Here is a 14347-nt window from a genome sequence, read left to right as displayed (position 1 = left end):
ACCATGCCCAGCTAATTTTTGTACTTTTAATATAGCTGGTGTTTCAGCTTGTTGGTCTGGCTGTCCTCAAACTCCTGATCTCAGGAGATTTTGGGCTGAGATGATGGGGTCTTCTAAATATACAATCATGTCATCTGCAAATAGAGACAATTTGACTTCCCCGTTTGCTAATTGAATACCCTTTATTTCTTTCTCTTGCCTGATTGCTCTGGCTAGAACTTCCTATACGAGCGATCCCCACAGATCCCTCAGTTGTTGGGGACCTATACTATGTTGAGTAGGAGTGGGGAGAGAGGCCATCCTTGTCTAGCACCAGATTTTGAAGGGAATCCTTCCAGCTTTTGCCCATTCATTGTGATACTGGCTGTGGGTTTGTCGTAAATATATTTTATTATTTTGAGATATGTTCCATCAATACCTAGTTTATTGAGAATTTTTGCCTACTCAGGAGGTGGAGGCAGGAGAATTGCTCAACCCAGGAGGCAGAGGTTGCAGTGAGCAGAGATCATGCCACTGCACTCCAGCCTGGGAAACAAGATCAGAACTCCTTCTCAAAAAAAAGTAATGTGACTGTTATTTTCTTGTTATAATCACAGAGTTCATGTGGAAAAGCTAAGCAATATGACAAAATGCAGAGTTAAAGTTTTAAAAAATTGCCCCACATTTGATCAGCAAACCTTTTTTCTTCTCTTGAGACAGACTGGGTCTTGCTGTTGCCCAGCTGGTGTGCAGTGGCACAATCACAGATGACTGCAGCCTCGACCTCCTGGGCTCGCTCTGTGCTCCTGCCTCCCAAGGAGCTGGGACTACAAGTACACACCCCTACATTCAGCTATTTTTACTATGGTTTTTGTAGAGGTGAAATCTCACTATGTTGCTCAGACTGGTCTTGAACTCCTGGCCTCAAGTGATCCTCCCACCTCAGCCTTCCAAAATGCTGGGATTACAGGCATGACCTTATCTGGAGACCGGGTTGTTACAGAGGTCATCAAGTTAAAATGGGTCATGAAGGTGGGGCCCTGATTCCACATAACTGGTGTCCTTACTAAAAGGGAAATTTGTTGCCAGTAAAAGAAAAAGAAAGAATAAAATATTTTTTCTTGAGACAGTCTTGTTCTGTCACCCAGGCTGGAGTGTAGTGGTGTGATCATAGCTCAATGCAGCCTCAAACTCCTGGGTTCAACTGATCCTCCCACCTCCGCTTCCTGAGTAGCTGAGACTACAGTTGTGTTCCACCATGCCCAGCTAATTTTCTGTATTTTATGTAGAGATGGTATCTCACTATGTTTCCCAGGTTGGACTTGAACTTCTGGGCTCAAGCAATCCTGCCTTGGCCTCCCAAAGTGCTGGGATTATAGGTGTGAGCCACCGTGACTGCCCAAAGGTAAGTTTGCACACAGAGACAGACATGCATAGAAGGACAATGGCCACTGTAAGTCAAGGGATGCCTGAGCCAGGAGAGAGGCTGGGACAGATTTTTCCTTAGAGCTTCCAGGGAGAGCCCGGCTGCAGACACCTGACTTTACACTTCCGGCCTCCCAACTGGGAGACAACATTTTATTCTATTTATTAATTTATTGAGACAGGGTCTCGCTCTGCCACCCAGGCTAGAGTGCAGTGGCATGATCTCAGCTCACTGCAGCCTCATTCTCCCTGGCTCAAGAAATCCTTCCACCTCAGTCTCCTGAGTAGCTTGGGAACACAGACACATGCAACCATGCCTGGCTAATTTTTTTTTCTGAGATAGATTCTTGATCTGTCCCCCAGTCTGGAATAAAGTGGTGTGATTTCAGCTTACTGCAACCTTCACCTTCTGGGTTCAACAGTTCTCCTGCCTCAGCCTCCTGAGTAGCTAGGATTACAGATGTGTGCCACCACACCCAGCTGATGTTTGTACTTTTGGTAGAGACAGGGTTTCACCATGTTGGTCATGCTGGTCTTGAAGTCCTGACCTCATGATTTGCCTACCTCAGCCTCCAAAAGTGCTAGTGTTATAGGTGTGAGCCACCACTCCCGGCCTTGTATTTTTTTCAGTAGAGACAGGGTGTCATCCTATCGGGATTACATACATGAGCCATGGCATCTGGCCTGAAACAACAAATTTGTCTTGTTCTAAGCTACTTTGTTTGTGGCACTTTGTACAGCATCCCCAGCAAAGTTATACCCAAGGAATAATCCATTTCATTGTTAAAACACAGAAGCTCATGCCTTTGGTCGTTCATGAATGTGTAGTTGGATTTTGGCCAGGAACAGAGGCTCATGCCTGTAATCCCAGCACTTTGGAAGGTGGAGATGGGAGGATCACTTGAAGCCCAGAGTTTGAGGCCAGCCTGGCCAACATAGTGAGACCCCATCTCCACACACACACACACACACACACACATAAATATTAGCTGGGCATGGTGGCATGCACCTGTAATCCCAGCTACTCAGGAGGCTGAGGTAGGAGGACTGCTTGAGCCTGGGAGTAAGAGGCTGCAGTGAGCTATGTTTGTACCACTGTACTGTAACCTGGACAACACAGGAAATCCCTCTCTATCTCTAAAAAAAAAAAAAAAAAAAAAAAAAAAAAGGATGGGGGTTTGATTTTGTGTTTTTGTTGTTGTTACTGTGGTTTTTTGAGATGGAGTCTCGCGCTCTGCCCAGGCTGGAGTACAGTGGTTCAATCTCGGCTCACTGCAACCTCCACCTCCTCTATTGAAGTGATTCCCCAACCTCAGCCTCTCGAGTAGCTGGGATTACAGGCGTGCACCAGCAAACCCAGCTCATTTTTATATTTTTAGTAGAGGTGGGGTTTCACTATGTTAGCCAGTCTGGTCTCAAACTCCTGACCTCAGGAGATCCACCCACCTTGGCCTCCCAAAGTGCTGGGATTACAGATTTGGGTCACTGCACCTGGCGGATTTCATGTTTTGGCTGGGTTGGGTCTGGCAGGTGTATGGTTAATAAACCAGGTCTAAGTATTTCTAGGCTTTTGCACACAATGACAGCAATGTTGTGGGTGGTGATATTGGCTTCGAACATAGATGAAAACAAGATCTGGTCTCCTTTTTTCACCCGGACGGTGTCGACAAGCTGACCTAGGAGATAAAAAAAATAGCTACATGAGGCCATGAGTACATCCTGGGAAAGGGGATGCCAACTGCTGAGACCCCAGCCCCCCTGCTACCACCCAGCCCACCCAGCCAGTGGCTCTTCCATGTTCATTACACCTTTTGAGAAGTTCGCTATTTAAAGGAGGATGAATCAAGGAAAGTTCAGGGCTGGGGCACAATTCCGTTAAACACGATAAGAAATATGCTTTGGTTTATGAAAACCCATGGCCAGGCATGGTGGCTCACGCCTCTAATCCCAGCACTTTAGGAGGCCGAGGTGGGAGGATCACCAAAGGTCAGGAGTTTGAGGCCATCATGACCCACATAGTAAAACCCCATCTCTACCAAAAATACAAAAATTAGCCAGGTGTGGTGGCATATGCCTGTAGTCCCAGCAACTCGAGAGGCTGAGGCCAGAGAATACTGGGAAGTGGAGGTTGTAGTGAGCCAAGACCACACCATTGTACTCCAGCCTGGGTGACAGAGTAAGACACTGTCTAAAAAATAAAAATAAAATGAGAAAACCTGATCCTTCTGCCAGATATGAGGGTGCATGCCTGTAATCCCAGCACTTTGGGAGGCTGAGGTGGACAGATCAATTAAGGTCGAGAGTTCAAGATAAGCTTGGCTAACATGATGAAACCTTGTCTCTGCTAAAAATACAAAAATGAACCGGGCATGGTTGAATGTGCCTGTAATCCCAGCTACTAAGGAGGCTGAGGCAGGAGAATCACTTGAACGCAAGAGGAATAAGTTGATGCTAGACGAGATTACACCACTGTAACCCAGCCTGAGGGACAGAGCAACTCACCCTCAAAAAAAATTCAGAGAAGACCAAGATATCTGCAGATAATGCACTGTGTCACTTTCCCTGTGCACTTTTCCTGCCTCTTGGTAGACAGCTTCTAACATCACCATGAGATCCTGGTGAAGGAGGGGTGAATACTGAGGTTGCTAGTTTAATGAACATTTTTCCTCCAGAGAGAGATGCTCATCTTCTTTATTTTTTTATTTATTTTTTTTTTTGAGATGGAGATTCGCTCTTGTTGCCCAGGCTGGAGTGCAATGGCATGATCTTGGCTCACCGCAACCTCCACCTCCTGGGTTCAAGCAATTCTCCTGCCTCAGCCTACCAAGTAGCTGGGACTACAGGTGTACGCCACCATTCCCAGCTAATTTTTGTATCTTTAGTAAAGACGGAGTTTCTCCATGTTGACCAGGATGATCTCGAACTCTTGATCTTGACCTCGTGATCCACCCGCCTCAGCCTCCCAAAGTGCTGGGATTACAGGCACAAGCCACCGCCCTGGCCAAAAGGCTCATCTTCTGTCAGATTCCTTTGAGTGTTTTTTTAAACCCTGCTGTAGGTGGTTTACCCTTAGGGCACTTCTCCATGAAGCCACCAGGTGACGCCATTGCTGCATAAATGAAACAAACGGATCCAACCTTAGAAAATATTGTTGTACTTGCTTTGAGCTGGGTAGAGTGAGTCAAACCTGTAATCCCAGCACTTAGGGAGGCTGAAGTGAGTTCACTTGAGGCCAGGAGTTCGAGACCAGCCTGGCAACATGGTGAAACCCTGTCTGTACTAAAAATACAAAAATTAGCCAGGCATAGTGATGCACATCTGTCATCCTAGCTACTCGGGAGGCTGAGACAGCAGAATTGGTTGGGAAGCAGAGGTTGCAGTGAGCCAAGATTGCGACTCTGCACTCCAGCCTGGGTAACAGAGCGAGACTCCATCTCAAAAAAAAAAAAAATAGTGTTCCTAAGGACTGAGAGGGGAAACTGAGGCATGCAGACTGGAGTTGGGGTGGGACTTGGTGAGAGAATGGGTTCAAGTAACCTGTGAATGACTCTCAGAAAGTCAGAGCAACTTAAAAAAATTATTTATTCTACCTCCCACTTCCACATTTTCCAAATATAGGAACCAAAGCTGAGAGGGGAGAGATAAGTATCTTAAAAGCACCACGTTGGTAGGGAGCAGGGTTGCCAGAGAAAACAGGACATCCAGTGAAGTGAGAGTTTCGAACTCTCAGTGTATGTTTCAAATAATGCACGAGACTTAAACTAAAACCTCACTCTGTCTTCAAAGGTAACTGGGTATCTGTATGATGATTTGCTAAGTCTGACAACCCTCATGAGGGTAAAATGAAAATTTGTTTGCTTGTTTTGCTATTTTGTTTTGTTTTTGAGATGAAGTCTCACTCTGTTGCCTAGGCTAGATAGAGGGTAGTGGTGTGATCTTGGCTCAGTACGACCTACGCCTCCCGGGTTCAAGTGATTTTCCTGCTTCAGCCTCCTGAGTAGCTGAAATTACAAGTGCATGTCATCACACCTGGCTAATTTTTATACTTCTAGTAGAGACGGGGTTTCACCATGTTGGCCAGGCTGATCTCAAACTCTTGACCTCAGGTGATCCACCTGCCTCAGCCTCCCAAAGTGCTGGGATTACAGGTGTGAGCCACAGAGCAAGTTTATTATTTCCTAAAAAAAAAGTTTTTTAGGAAAGAAAAGATAGAATGGCTACTCCATAGAGCAGCCCAGAAGACACTGGTGCCCATCTTTAGGGCCATTTCTTCATGACATGCTGAACGAGGGGTAGATTATTCATGACTCCCCCTTTTCAGATCATATAGGAAAATTTTCTGATGTTGCCATGGCATTTGTAAACCATCATGGTGCTGGTGACAATGTAGCAGTGAGGACGAGCAGAGGTCACTCTGGTCGCCATCTTTGTTTTGGTGGGTTTTGGGCTGGCTTCTTTACTGCAGCCTGTTTTACTGGCAAGGTCTTTGTGACCTGTATTCTGTGCTGCCCTGCTGTCTCATCCTGTGACTCAGAATGCCTTCACCGCCTGGAAATGCAGCCCAGTAGGTCTCAGCCTCCTTTTACCCAGCTCCTATTCAAGACGGAGCTGCTGTGGTTCACAGGCCTCTAACAGCTGGGCTCCTCGGGATCTCCTGATGTTCTGTCCCCTCTGTCCCCAGCTCCTGGATCTCTCCACCATCGCTCTCTTCCTGAGCCGCCTGCCTCTGAGTTTCTTCATCACCAAGAAGAGGATTCACTGTCAGGTTTGGCTTTTGGGAAAAAGACGGACCACGCAGGAAGTGGGGAGAAAGACACAGGCTCTGGTGTGGGTGATGAAGAGGGCAGAGCTGAGTGGGAGCCAGCGGGTCTGGCTTTGTTCTTGTCTCTGTGAGTTTCCCATTGTGCAGACCTGCCCCGCTCCTTCCCCATCACATTGGATGGTGGCTCAACCCTCCAGTGTTCAGATCCCAGGCCCTGGGTCAGATTAATGCCTTTTTCTCCTGCACCCCATCAGTCAGCAGATTTGCTTGGAGTCATCTTGAAAATGCATCCAGCAGCAAGGCCCTGGCTCACTCCTTACTTCTGCCCCAGCCTTTCTCTACTTCCAGCCACAGGAGACCTGTGTGAGCTGAATCCATTGTACCCTCCTCTGCTCAGACCCACAATGCCCCTGTTTTCCTCAGTCTGAGCCAAAGGCCCCACTGTGGCCCACCTGGCCTGCCCTGAACTGCCTCATTGCCTCCAGCCTCACCTTCCATCCATCTCCCTCCCTTTCCCACCTACCCCCTTCCCCATCCTCACACCTGCCTGATGTTCACACATCTATCCAGGCATCTGCTTTAGCTGTTCCCTCCACCTGGACCACCCTCACTCCAGAAGACCTTGACCCCTCCAGCACCCCCTGCAGTCAGGGCCACCTCCCTCACCATCGTCCAGCAAGGACATGGCCCACCCATCTCTCTCCTCCAAGCAGCTCCCTTCCTTGGCCTATTCTGGGTTTGTTTTTGCTTTTCCCCAACACTTCCCACTTCCTAAAGGGCCCTGCAAAAAGCTCCTGGCAGGGGCTGATGGCATTGCTCTCCTTAGACTGCAAGCTCCACAGCAGCACGGGCCACTCCCTGTGGCAGACTCAGTATCTAGTTAGTGCTCGGCATGCAGAAGTTGCTGGACCAGTGTTCGAGAACTACTGAAGAAGAGAGGGAGGAGGGAAGAAGGGAGGGATGGGAAGAAAGGAAGGAGGGGAGGGGTGAAATGGAGGGAAGGAAAGATAGGAAAGGGGAGGACAGATGGAGGGAAGGAAAGAGTTGAAAGAGGAAGAGAAGGAATGAGGAAGGAAGGAAGAATGAAGGAGAGGGGGAAAAAAGAGGGCAGAAAGAAAGGCAGGAAAGCAGAAGAAAGAAGTAGGGAAGAAAAGAAAGAAAGGTGGGGGAGAGGGAGGGAAGGGGGATGGAGGAAAGGAACTTATTTCCTCTCTAGGCCCAGCTGTCCCAATGTCCATCTGTCACTTGGACTGTTTCTCCAGCCTCCGGCATGGCTGCCTCCGGGCATGGTGGCTCACACCTATAATCCCAGCACTTTGGGAGATCGAGGCAGGCGAATCTCCTGAGGTAAGATGTTCAAAACCAGCCTGGCCAAAATGGCAAAATGATCTCTCTATTAAAAACACAAAGATTAGCTGAGTATGGTGGCAGGCAACTATAATCCTAGGTACTCTAGAATCTCAGGCAGGAGAATCATTTGAACACGGGAGGCAGAGGTTACAGTGAGTTGAGATCGCACCACTGCACTCCAGCCTGGTAACAGAGCAAGACTCCCTCAAAAAAACAAAAAATAAACCTTCTCCTGGCAGCTGCCTTCTGATAATGCCCCCCTTACCTGGTGAAGCACGGGAGATGCCGGACTCCTGCCTGACCCTAAAGTGCCGAGTGACCCTGCCCACGCACTCCTCTGGCCACACGGAGTGTCCTGAGTCATGCTGCTCCCTGTGCCTGGGTTTTCTCTGCCCCCTTTCTCAAACCCTTCCCTCCCTCTTCCTGGCCCCATCTCCTCATCCTCTGCCTGCCCAGCACCTACCTCCTGGTCATTTAAGGTGTAGCTCAGTCTGTAATCCCAGCACATTAGGAGGCCAGGGCCAGAGGATCACTTCAGCCCAAGAGCTTAAGGCCAACATGGGAAACATAGTGAGACCCCCTGACTTTACCAACAATTTGAAAGAAAGAAAGAAAGATGTAGCTCAGGCATTACACCACCTCCAGGTAGCCTTCCTGATGGCACCATACCCAGGTGGGCTCAGGGGCAGCCTCTGTTCTCTGGGCATCAGAAGCTGCCTCCCGAGGGCAGTGGTCCCAGGTCAGTTCCTGCAGGAGTTCAGGCACGGGATGATGGTAGATGGATCAGGACTGAGGGTCAGAGATGCAGAGAGGAAGACAGCTTTGGTATGCAGTTGGTGGGATCAGTGGGATTCACCGCAGGGTTACTGTCAGGGTGCAGGGGAAAATTCTGGACCAGCCGTGTGTTCATCGCTCTTTTCCCTCCAACCCCAGGAGAGCAAATGAGGCAGAAGGACTTGTGGGCCCAGCCCTCCAGCTCCATCCTCAGGAACTTGAGGATCATCAAGTTTCTTGGCTGTGAGGGAGCCTTTCTGGACAGTCCTGGTCATCCGAGGCCAGGAGCTGGGTGCCTTGTGGACCTCTGGCCTCCTCTTCTCCGTGTTGCTGGTGTCCTTCCAAGCATCTACCTTTCTGGTAATGTCACTAATCTCTATGCCGAGCAGGACTGGGGAAGGAGTGTGGGGCTCAGGAGGTGAGGCAGGTGGAGCCTCCCAGATCCTACCACACTGTCCATCAAAACCCACACATTCTGGATCCTGTTTTCTCAGGGTTCCTGCTGTCTTCTGTGTGAATGAATGAATCACATCATTCTGGTGAAAGTGGCAGCGGCAGGTGAGGTCTGCTTTTCTGAGAGTTCCAGGCTTCCACTGATGTGGGCAGGAGGGTTCAGGTGCAGACAGGCTGCAGAGGTAGAATCCAGGGTCTGAGTGGCTTTCCTGCTGCTGGCCAGCAAATCTCCACAGCCACCCTGTCACTGATGTGATCCTTGCCCTGCCATTCTGTCATTTATTTCCTATGTCTTTCAGAACACTCTTTCTAAAGCACAGTTTTCAGAAGAATTTAAACATGTTGATGCATAGGCCGGGCACGTGACTCACACCTGCCATCCCATCTCTTTGGGAGACTGAGGTGGCTTGAACCCGGTTAGTGGAGATTGCAGTGAGCCAAGATTGTGCCACTTCACTTCAGCCTGGGCGATGGAGCAAGACTTTGTGTCAAAAACAAATCAAATCTAAACAAAAGGACCACAAATGGAACCAATACCTAGGGCCCTCCCATGCTGCTCTCCCCAGGAGTCCCCAGGCTCAGCCCTCATGTCTATCACCTTCTCCACCACAAGAGCACCCTTGTTCATGCGAATGCACTCTAACCTGCACCTGATTTCTCTTCACTTTTTTATTTTTGACGACAGAGTCTTGCTCTGTTCCCCAGGCTGGAGTGCAGTGATGAAATGTCGGCTCACTGCAACCTCCATTTCCCAAGTTCAAGCAATCCTCCCACCTCACCCTCCTGAGTTGCTAAGATTACAGGCAGGTGCCACCACACTTGGGTCTTTTTTTTTTTTTTTTTTTTTGTACTATTAGTAGAGATGGCATTTCACCATGTTGGCCAGGCTGGTCTTGAATTCCTAACTTCAAGGGATCCATCCACCTCAGCCTCCCAAAGTGCTGAGACTACAGGTGTGAGCCACTGCACCTGGCCGTACCCACTTTAGTATTTATTCTTCACAGCGCTCTCACCTGATGTGCTGTTTGTGTTTATGGTTTCTTCATGGATTGCCTGTCTCTTTCCTCCTCATTAGAACGATGGATCCATTAAGACAGCAGCAACTTTGTTTTGCTCATTGCTGTTTCCCCAGAGCCCGGAACTCTGCCAGGTATATAATAACCAGGCAGTAGTTATTCATAGAATGAATGAATGTAAGAATGAATAAGTGACCGGGTACTGTGGCTCATGCCTGTAATCCTAGCACTTTGGGAGGCTGAGGTGGGTGGATTGCCTGAGGTCAGGAGTTTGAGACCTGCCTGGACAACATGGTGAAACCCCATCACTACGAAAAAAAAAAAAAGGTAGCTAGGAATGGTGATGCACGCCTGTACTCCCAGCTACTCAGGAGGCTGAGGCAGGAAAATTGCCTGCACCCAGGAGGTGGAGGTTGCAGTGAGTCAAGATTATGTCATTGCACTGTAGCCTGGCAGAAAGAGAGAGACTGTCTCAGAAATAAATGAAAATAATCTTAAAAAACAGAATGAAAGACCAGAAGGCCTAGATAGAAGAAATAAGTTACAGTAATCCATAGCGCACAAGGGAAACTACAGTGAATGAGAATTTATTTGACTATTTCAAGATAGCCAGAAGAGAAGGATTTGATAAATATTTGAGGTGATGACTGTCTGTTACCCTGATTTGATCATTTCATATTGTCTACAGCTGGGGTCCCCAACCCTCCTGGCCATGGATCAGTACCAGTCTGTAGCCTTTTTTTTTTTTCCTTTTTTTTTGAGACAGAGTCTCACTCTGTGCAGCAGTGTGATCTCAGGTAAATGTCACCTCCACCTCCGAGGTTCAAGCAATTCTCTTGCCTCAGCCTCCTGAGTAGCTGGGATTACAGGCATGTACCACCACACCTGGCTAATTTTTGTATTTTTAGTAGAGACAGGTTTCACCACGTTGGCCAGGCTGGTCCCAAACTCCTTACTTCAGGTGATTCGCCCTCCTCATTCTCCCAAAGTGCTGGGATTACAAGTGTGAGCCATTGCACCCTGGCTTCTTTTTGTTGTTGTTGTTGTTTTGACACGAAGTTTTGCTTTTGTTGCCCAGGCTGGAATGCAATGGTGTAATCTTGGCTCTCTGCAACCTCTGTCTCCCAGATTCAAGTGACTTTCCTGCCTCAGACTCTCAAGTAGCTGGGATTACAGGTATGAGCCACCATGCCTGGCTCCTTTCTCTCTACTAGAAATACAAATTTTTGTATTTCTAGTAGAGACAGGGTGTCTCTACATTGGTCAGGTTGGTCTCGAACTCTCGACCTCAGGTAATCCACCTGCCTCAGTCTCCCAAAGTGCTGGGATTACAGGTGTGAGCCACCGCGCCTGGCTTCCTTGTTAGAAGCTGGGCAGACAGCACAGCAGGTGAGCAGCGGGTGGGCGAGGGAGGTTTCATCTGTGTTCACAGCCACTCCTTATTGCTGGCATCACCACCTGAGCTCCACTTCCTGTCAGATCGGTGGCATTGTTAGAGTCTCATAGGAGCGCAAACCCTACTGTAAATAGTACATTCGAGAGAGCTGGACAGTGAGCTTCTTATGAGAATCCAATGCCTGTTGATCTGTCACTGTCTCCCATCACCCCCAGAAGGGACCATCTAGTTTCAGGAAAACAAGCTCAGGGCTCCCACTAATTCTACGTTATGGTGAGTTGTGTAAGTATTTTATTATATATTACAATGTAATAATAATAGGAGTAGGCCAGGCACAGTGGCTCATGCCAGCTATCCTAGCACTTTGGAAGTCTGAGGCAGGTGAATCACCTGAGGTCGAGAGTTCAAGACCAGCCTGGCCAACATGGTGAAACACCATCTCTGCTAAAGGTACAAAAACTGGCAATGGTGGCAGGAACCTGTAATCCCAGCTACTTGGGAGGCTGAGGCAGGAGAATTGCTTGAACCCAGGAGCAGAGGTTGCACTGAACCACAATGGTAGCATTTTGAGAGGCTGAAGTGGGCGGATCACCTGAAGTCAGCAGTTCGGGACCAGCCTGGCCCACTGGTGAAACCCACATGTAATAAAAATACAAAAATTAGCTGAGTGTGGTGGTAGAAGCCTATAAGCTGAGTTACTCGTGAGGCTGAGGCAAAAGCATTGCTTGAACTCAGGAGATGGAGGTTGCAGTGAGCTGAGACCTTGTCCCTGCACTCCAGCCTGGGCAATAGAGCAAGGTTCTGTCTTTAAAAAAAAAAAAAAAAAAAAGGCAAGCCAGTTACAATGGCTTATAAAACTTTGAGAGACCAAGGTGGGAAGATCACTTGAGGCTAGGAGTCCCAGGTAAACTGGGCAACATAGCAGGTCCTCATCTCTACAAAACATTTTTAAAAAATTAGGCACAGTGACATGTGCCTGTAGTCTCAGCTATTCAGGAGGCTGAGGCAAGAAAATTGCTGGAGCCCAGAAGGTGGAGGCTGCAGTGAGCCATGCTTGTGCCAGTGCACTCCAGCCTGGGTGACAGAGTGAGACCCTGTCTCTCAAAAATAAAAAAGAATTCAGAGTAGAGAAAAGTATAAATTGTAAGTTCAAGCATGCCATGTCCCAAATTTTATTCAGAAGTGTTGATGTGTGCCCCAAGAACTCTGCATTCATTTCCCAGTGCTGCCTTAACAAAGTACCCTAAACTGTGTGGCTTCAACCACAGAGATTTATTCTCACAGTTCTGGAGGCCAGGTGTCTAAAATCAAGGGATTATTGATTGATTGTTTTTTTCTGTGAAGGCTGTGAGGGAGGGTCTGTCCCAGGTCTCGCTCATGGATTCTCAGAGCATCCAGAGTTCCTCGGCTTGTAGGTGGTCTTCTGTCTCTGTCTTGACATTGTCTTCCCTTTGTAGGTTTATTTGTCCACACATCTCCTTTTTATAAGAACACAGGCACACGGGATTAGGATTCACCTTCGTTACCTCAGGTTAGCTCAATCACATGTGAAGAGACTGTTTCCAAATGAGGTCACATCCACAGATCCTGCGGCGTAGGGCTTCAGTGTCTTTCAGGGAGACACAGGACAACACCTAACGCTATAGATTTGCAAATATTTTTAGTTTGAGTCTCTGGGTTTTATTTTTTCTTTTTTGCATCAGATGGGTGAGGTGATGATATCGTAACAAGTTTTGAGGAACGCACATATCATAAAACAACCTGAAAACTTAATCGTCATGTTTAGGTTTTGGTTTTTTAATTTTAGTTTTTCTTGAGGCAGGGTCTTGCCACATTACTCAGGCTGGAGGGCAGTGGTGCAATCATGGCTCACTGCAGCCTCAACCTCCTGGGCTCCAGTGATCTTCTCACCTCAGCCTCCCAAAGTGCTAGGATTATAGGAATGAGCCACCACTCCCAGCTGTTCCCTATTTTTTTGTTTGTAAGTTGTTCATTTTACTCAAAAACACACCTTTGCAGCTGGGCATCCTGGCTCATGCCTGTAATCTTCAGCACGTTAAGAGGCCCCGAGGCAGGTGGACCACTTGAGGTCAGGAATTCAAGACCAGCCTGGCCAACATGGTATAACGCTTTCTCTACTGAAAATACAAAAATGAGCTGGAGGTGGTGGTGTGTACCTGTAACCCCGTTGACTCGGGAAGCTTAGGCAGGAGAACCACTTGAACCCTAAAGGCGGAGGTTGCAGTGAGGCAACTTCATACTACTGCACTCCGGACTGAGTGGCAGAGCGAGACTCTCACTCAAGATAAAAACAAAAAACAAAATATACATACATATATACACACACACAGACACTTAATACACACACACACTCACACACACACACACACCTTGGCAATCTTTTTATATATCCACATTCGCTGGTTCAATTTAAATTCTATGGTAGATTTCATTTAAATTAATACAATCTAAATACTATTCTATTAAGTTCTATAACTAAAAAGAATAGGCCATGCATTTAAATGATTCAAAGTTCAAAAACTATGAAAGACTATAGATCTGAGTTTCCCATATGGCAGCCAGTGGCTTATGTGTTTATTGAAATCTAAGTGAGGCCAGATATGGTGGCTCATGCCTGTAATCCCAGTGCTTTGGGAGGCCAAGTCTGGTGGCTCACCTGAGGTCAGGAGTTGGAGAGCAGCCTGACCAACATAGTGAAACCCCATCTCTACTAAAAACACAAAAAGTAGCCGGATGTGGTGGTGAGCCCCTGTAATCCCATTTACTTGGGAAGCTGAGACAGGAGAACTGCTTGAACCTGGGGGACAGAGGTTGCGGTTAGCCAAGATCACGCAACTTTACTCCAGCCTGGGCAACGGAGCGAGACTCCATCTCAAAAAAGAAAAAAAATCTAAATAAATTAACATTAAAGAAAACGAAGGATTTGGTTCTTTGTTTGCGTGGGCCACATTTCAGGTGCTTCACAGCTGCAGATGGCCCAGAAATATGGTCCTTATTGCAAAAAAGTTCTATTGGTTGGTGTTGGTGCAGCCTTAAAGCCACTCTCTCACGCCTCCTCAAAGCCAATCGCTGTTAGGGTTTTTTGGTGATTCCTTTCCAAGATAATCTATGCACACAATCAGCACGTGGAGTTAATATATCCACCTAAAAAAATCAGAGTCTCCCGTGTAG

The 14347-nt window shown here is 47.6% G+C and overlaps 1 pseudogene; it reads right to left on the bottom strand.

The window, feature by feature from the left end:
* Positions 1 to 12852: 12852 nt before the first annotated feature.
* Positions 12853 to 12950, bottom strand: LOC118151307 (small nucleolar RNA U13; annotated as a pseudogene).
* Positions 12951 to 14347: the final 1397 nt, after the last annotated feature.

The sequence above is a fragment of the Callithrix jacchus genome, chromosome 17 (genome assembly GCF_049354715.1).
Source record: "Callithrix jacchus isolate 240 chromosome 17, calJac240_pri, whole genome shotgun sequence".
In the NCBI taxonomy this organism is placed as follows: Eukaryota; Metazoa; Chordata; class Mammalia; order Primates; family Cebidae; genus Callithrix; species Callithrix jacchus.
The sequence above is the reverse complement of the archived record's forward strand: the minus strand, read 5'-3'. Positions and strand labels throughout refer to the sequence as shown.